Genomic DNA, 6000 nt, shown 5'->3' on the forward strand with positions numbered 1-6000 from the left:
GAGACAGTATCCCTGCAACCTCCTCCTGGGAAGAGTCCCAAGGTCCCCTTTCTCTGGACATCTCCAGCCCTTCAAAGACAAGAAAAGTTTGGAGGAGGAGCAGAGAAATGGTTAAGGTACAAATTGTAGAGTAGAAAATTGCTGAAAAATAGCCATTGCCTGAAAATGGCTATTTTATTTCTCTGGTTGTTGAAAGAAAAAAAATATACAATAGAAATTTCTTTACAAACTTATTTTTTTTATTTACTTTTTTTTCTGTGAAGTACATACAATCCCAAACTGAAATCCCAGACAGCTGTTCTGCTGAATTCTTTCTGCAAAGGAGGTTTTATCAGGAAATCAAGAAAGACTCATATAAGATGGATGAGTCAAGCATGGCATTTCACATCATTCTGGCATTTTGGGGAGAGGATCAGGCAACCAGGCTGGTGTTTGGTCCCCACAGCTTCCTCCTGATCTCTTTTCCTACACATTCTCTCACCACCCACCCAAATGTTTAGCTGCTGTCAGTGGGAACAAGTGTGTCAATCATTTTTTATAAGATATCATGTTCAGTAGCTGATGCTGAACAGCTGAATTCCTCTGAATTTTACAGTGGTCTAATTAGCAATATTTATTAAGATGGGAGGGAACTGAAAGAATTCCAGTCATTCAACAATTCCCCATTTTGAAACATACAGATATCATTTTCTTTGACTCCTGCATACTATCAAAATGGAAATCAAATAAAAGAAACATGAACAATTCTTCCATTATCATAATGATGTTATATCTCATGTTTTTACATTTGTTTTGGCTGTGAGATGCTCCTTTGTGTTCAGCACTGGCCTCAGAAGTATAATGTAGCACTTGGGGATGAAGATGCAGAACCTTTCATTTCTCAAAGCCTCTGAACGCAGCCCAGCAGACCACCACTGAAGGCCAGGATGGAGAAGACCTGCACAGCCACCATGTGTTTCCCTTTGGTGCTCAGGTAGGTGGGCACAAAAGTCACCCAAACACTGCAGAAGACCAGCATGTTGAAGGTGATCAGCTTGGCTTTGTTGAAGGCCCCAGGCAGATTCCTGGCTAGAAAAGCCACCGTGAAGCAGGCGGCAGCCAGGAAGCCCATGTAGCTGAGGGTGACATAGAACATGACAACGGCCCCTTGGTTGCATTGCAGGATGATCTCTCCAGGCTGGGAGTGGAGATCAGCGTCAGGGAAGGGGGGAGAAACTCCCAGCCAGATGGAGCAGATGATAACTTGGACACCAGAAGAAGATAGGATGATGGAGTTGGCCAAGCTCTTCCCCAGCCATCTCTTCGCTCGGTTTCCTGGTTTTGTGGCCAGGAAAGCCAGCACCACCGTGATGGTTTTGGCCAAGAGAGAAGAAATGGCAACTGAGAAGATGATGCTGAAAACCATTTGTCAGAGAAGGCAGGTGGCTTTCCTTGGTTGACCAATGAAGAGAGAAGAAGACAAGAAGCAAAGCAGGAGGGAGACCAGGAGGATGTAGGAGAGGTCCCGGTTGTTGGCTTTGACAAGGGGAGTTTCTTGGTATTTAATGAAGATGATTAAAACAAGGCCTGTGGTTAGGAACAAGAATAGGGCAAAAGAAACCAGGATGATGCCCAGAAGTTCTTCATAAGACAGGAAGGTTATCACTTTGGGGATACATTGGACTCTTTTTTTATTTGGGTATTTATCATCCAGACATTTGGTGCATTTTTCTGTATCTGAGAAAAAAAAAAAACCCATATTTCTTTGTCCTTTGCATTTCAAGATATATTATACATTCTTTGGGAACAAGTGATTATCAGGAGCATTTTCCGGGATGGATTTCTTAATATCTCCAGAGACAAAAAATAAGTGTATCACTTGTTAAAAAATATACCTATGGTATATTTTTGACAGGCTATGAAATTGAGGGAAGGCTTAGGACTTGAACGATTTCCTTTGTAATGTTCAGAATATTGATAGGAACCTCCATTACTAAAGGTAAATAATGAATCAATTAATCTTTCTAGAGAAACGTATCTGTCAGGTGTCAATTCTTGTCATACTTGCCTCAGAGGATGCTGGCGGATCAAGTGACTGCTGCAAATAATTTGAAATGGCCATTGGAGCAGTGGTGATACGGGTGCAGCCAGAAACAGGCATAACTGTCCATGCCACCACATTGTGCATCTCGTATATCAGCAATACCTTTTCAGTGTTCCTCAAAGGGAACCCATGTAGACTGCATTGCAATTCTACTTTCAGGTGGTGGACCTAAAACCATTCCTCACATTTCAAGGAACTCAGGTGTTCCTGGAGAAGTCAATGTGGAAGGAAGGACACATCCAAGCTAAAAAGAAGAAATATTTTCTCTGGCAGTAGTAAAACTTGCCCAATCTGCCACAGCCACTTCTCTCTATCAGCCCTTCCTTCACAGTCTTTTTGTTCTTCTGTTTAGAGAAGAAACGGGGAATTTTGGAAATAAAGAAGAAACCAATTCAGCTTCAAAGTCTTTTTTAATTCACACTTTCATGACAATGCTCTGGATGGATCCAGTTCCACCAGGCCTCCCATTTTCCTCTGGTGTCACCCACCTTTCTGAGTGGAGAAGGTTCCCTCCAGACAAGGAACACAGTAGTAACAGCAAACTGGCTCTCCTTCTCGAGCCCTCTTGACAAATCCAGGATGACAACTTTCCACACATTCAGATTGAGGAAACGACTGAGCAGAAAAAAAATAAGATTGCCAAAGGAAATGTGTTAGGACTCTCCGTCCATGGAAAATGGAGGTAAAAATGGATATTGGACAAGATATTAGATATTAGCCTCTGGTCTTCACTTAAGTAAAGACAAAATCTCTCACTATTTCCAAATGGTTGGAGATATAACTTCTGGAAGATTCTTCCTTTAGTTCTTCTCTTGCTTTTGGCATCTCACATTGCCAAAAAAAGAAGACTTTATTAAATAGAAAAGTCTTGAGAGATGGAACCAATGGTGGGATTCTACTGGTTCTATCCAGTTGTATAGAACCGGTTGTTATGATTCCATGCAGTTTGGAGAACCGGCAAATCACACCACTGACTGGCCCCGCCCCTCTCCACCTGCCCCTCCCCTCCGCTCCCAGTCAGTCCTTATCATGCATGCGCGGCATCGCCTGCAGCCTGCTTTTGCCCACTCGCCAGGCCAGCCATTGCTGCATGCCTTCCGCTGTGGCCCTGCCTGATCTCCCTGGGTGAGTGAGGCTCTGCAAGCTCTGGGGCCCAGTCACCTATCTGCCACTGCCAGTCACTTTTAACCCCCCCACCCCACTTGCCTTTTGCTGCCACCACCCACCGCCCTCACCCCCAGCAGGAAAGGCCCAGTATCTGCGGTGAATCCAGGTGAGAGGCGAGATGCAGACTGGTGGGGACCCGAGCTACATTTCACTGTACTGGAAGACATGTGGAGAGTCTCGTGTCCTCCTACTGCTGAGAAAGCAAGAGAGTCTTTCCCGGCACAGCTCAGGGCAGCAGAGAGAAACAGGATTCAAGCAGGCTACTTCTCTGCCGCCCAGAGCCACCCGTTTCCCCATTGGAGAGGAAGTTGCAAACTTTTCACTGTGCAGGGAAAGACTCTCTTGCTTTCCCAGCAGCAGGAGAACATAAGTCTCTCCACATGGGATTAGCTGGGATTCACGCAGCTGCTGGACCCTGCTGGCGGTGAGGCAGAGGTGTGGGGGAGGGAGATCAGGGAGCATGGCCCATTTGCCTACCATCCCTTCCCTCTCCCGCCCACAGCCCCATTGTTGGACCCAGAATAATCACCCCTGGTTGGCCTTGCCACAACCACCCGGTTGCACCCATTAAGGCAACAGGCATTGTCATTTTGAAGTTGAGGGAGAATTTGGGGAAGGAGGTGGAGGGTCCTGCAGTGGCTGGTACAGGAGCGCCATTGAGAAGCAGGGAAGTGGCCTTCTAGTGGTCCAAGCTGGTGTTCAGGCTGGAGGCGGGCCAGGGGAAGTCAGACCATCAAGGGAAAGGGGGATTGCCAGGTGGAGCCGCCCTCTCCTAGCAGAATTGGGACCATTGGGGTAGTCCTAGGGATTGGGTGAGTCGAGCCACAGCTCCTTGCCTTCTTAGCTCAGGGAATGGCCATTTTGTGCAGGAGGAAGATTGCGGAGGGGGGAGGTCTAACTGAGCATCTCCCCCGGTGTCTTCACCGGATTATTTGGGCACATACAAGCGAGCGCAGTTAAAGGCACTGCTGTCGCATGTGAGCTCAGGCCTCAATGCGTGGCTCCGTAAAGCCAGCACCAAAGAAGTGGTCGATCAGATGAACCTGTGGTGCAATGCTCACTTGTATCTGGGCCACTCCAGGCCGTCTGACCTCAAAGCCCCTCAGGAGCTGCCATTCCCAGGTCTCTACTCGCCTGTGCTTGGTCACCCCCTCTTCACCTTGTTGAAGCAGCTGGCCCTGGCCCTCACCCTCCCCTCCCTTGCTTGCCCTGAGAAGGTAAGGGTGACGTGGGGAATAGCGAAGCGGCCGGCTCCCTAGCTTCCCTCTCTCTCTCTCCCACTCTGTGTGTGTGTGTGTGTGTGTGTGTGTGTGTGTGTGTGTGTGTGTCTCCCTGAAAGCATGGCCAAGCCAGCAAGCTCTCCTTCGCGCTCTTCGTTACTTCTTTCATTTCTTGTTTTTGGAATCCAGACTGGCTGAACAACAATCGCTAGACCGTGGTGGAAGCGTCCCTTCGGGTGACATTTCTCCTCCTCCTCCTCCTCCTCCTCCTCCTCCTCCTCCTCCTCCTCCTCCTCCTCCTCCTCCTCCTCCTCCTCCTCCTCCTCCTCCTCCTCCTCTCATAACCGGCAGTTATGGCAGGGCTGGGAGGGTGCATGCGCATGGGGAGATGCTCCTCAAGCAAATGCCAAAGCACAGCAAAAACGAGTATGGGGCAGGTGGCTGCTCACTTGAGGCGTGAGTGTCTCCCCACACAACTGCAACCTCTTGATCCATCCACACCTGCTGGGTGCAAGAGGAGGAGGAAGAGGAGGAGGAGGAGGGTCGCCCGAATGGACGCTTCCACCACGGTCTGGCAATCATTGTTCAGCCAGTCTGGATTCGAAAAAGAAGAAATGAAAGAAGTAGCGAAGAGCACCAAGGAGAGCTTTTTGGCTTGGCCCAGCCACAGCTTTGAGGGAGACACAAACACATTCACATTCACAGACACACACACACAGACAGACATACAGAGTGGGGGAGACAGAGGGGAAGATAGGGACCTGGCCGCTTCGCTATCCCCCACCATCACCCTTACCTTCTCTCACTGCTCCATTTTGTGAACCATCTATGGTTGAGTATCTCCTTCAAACTGGTGAGAAACCCACAAGGGCTGGGGAATGTGTCACTAAGAGCTTCAGGTTTGTTTGCTCCTTGTGCCCAAAATAGCAAAGAAAAAAAGGGAATTCTGTTGACCAGGGCCTGAATTCAGATGAATTTGAATCATGATTGGGTGGAGGTCCTTTTGGTCCCATTGGGAGAGAAGCTTTGTCCTGCTTGGGGAAAAGTGTCCCCTGAAAGGGCCGGTTCATAGTTGGGGAGGTTCTTAAAGAGACCCGACCTGGTCAGACTTATCCATGCCCCTCTTTTACACACACACACACACACACACACACACACCAAGTGGGGGGGGAGGGGGAAGACAGGGAAAGAGGCAGAGAAAGAGAGAGGTACAGGGAGATACAGAGAGGGGAGAAAGAGAGAGAAAAAGAGAGGGAAAGAGAGAAAAAAAGTGAATGAGAGAGGAAGAGAGGGACAAGAAAGAAGAGAGAAAGAGAAAGTAAAGAGAGAAAGGAAGCAAAAGGAAGAAAAGGGATAGACAGAGAAAGGGAGAGATGGAAGAAAGGGACAAAGAGAAAAAGAAAGGAAGAGACAGAGAATGGAGAAAGTGAATGATATATATGAATGGATAGATAAATACATGGAAGGAGGGAGGGAGGGAGAGAGAGAAAAAAGGAGAGGAAGGACGCAAACCCCAGTTTCAGAAGACTG

The 6000-nt window shown here is 48.1% G+C and overlaps 2 protein-coding genes and 2 long non-coding RNA genes across 4 annotated transcripts in view; 1 reads left to right on the plus strand and 3 right to left on the minus strand.

The window, feature by feature from the left end:
* LOC148123655 (vomeronasal type-2 receptor 26-like) overlaps nucleotides 1-6000 on the minus strand; it is a 247112-nt gene that overhangs the window by 83050 nt on the left and 158062 nt on the right. The gene's annotated exons all lie outside the window — the stretch shown is intronic.
* The window catches only part of LOC148123656 (vomeronasal type-2 receptor 26-like), a 148485-nt gene that overhangs the window by 78605 nt on the left and 63880 nt on the right, over nucleotides 1-6000 (plus strand). The gene's annotated exons all lie outside the window — the stretch shown is intronic.
* The window catches only part of LOC148123657 (uncharacterized), a 133298-nt gene that overhangs the window by 69742 nt on the left and 57556 nt on the right, over nucleotides 1-6000 (minus strand). The window lies entirely within an intron of this gene.
* The window catches only part of LOC148123659 (uncharacterized), a 26425-nt gene continuing 21506 nt past the window's right edge, over nucleotides 1082-6000 (minus strand). The window contains exons 2-3 of the long non-coding RNA XR_015740602.1: nucleotides 2572-2698; nucleotides 1082-1716 (exon numbers count right to left, since the gene is read on the minus strand). This is a non-coding gene — a long non-coding RNA (uncharacterized LOC148123659). The remainder of the gene's footprint in view (nucleotides 1717-2571; nucleotides 2699-6000) is intronic.

The sequence above is a fragment of the Pseudonaja textilis genome, unplaced genomic scaffold (genome assembly GCF_049901715.1).
Source record: "Pseudonaja textilis isolate UNSWEBS1 unplaced genomic scaffold, rPseTex1.2 PTEXSCF26, whole genome shotgun sequence".
NCBI lineage: Eukaryota > Metazoa > Chordata > Lepidosauria > Squamata > Elapidae > Pseudonaja > Pseudonaja textilis.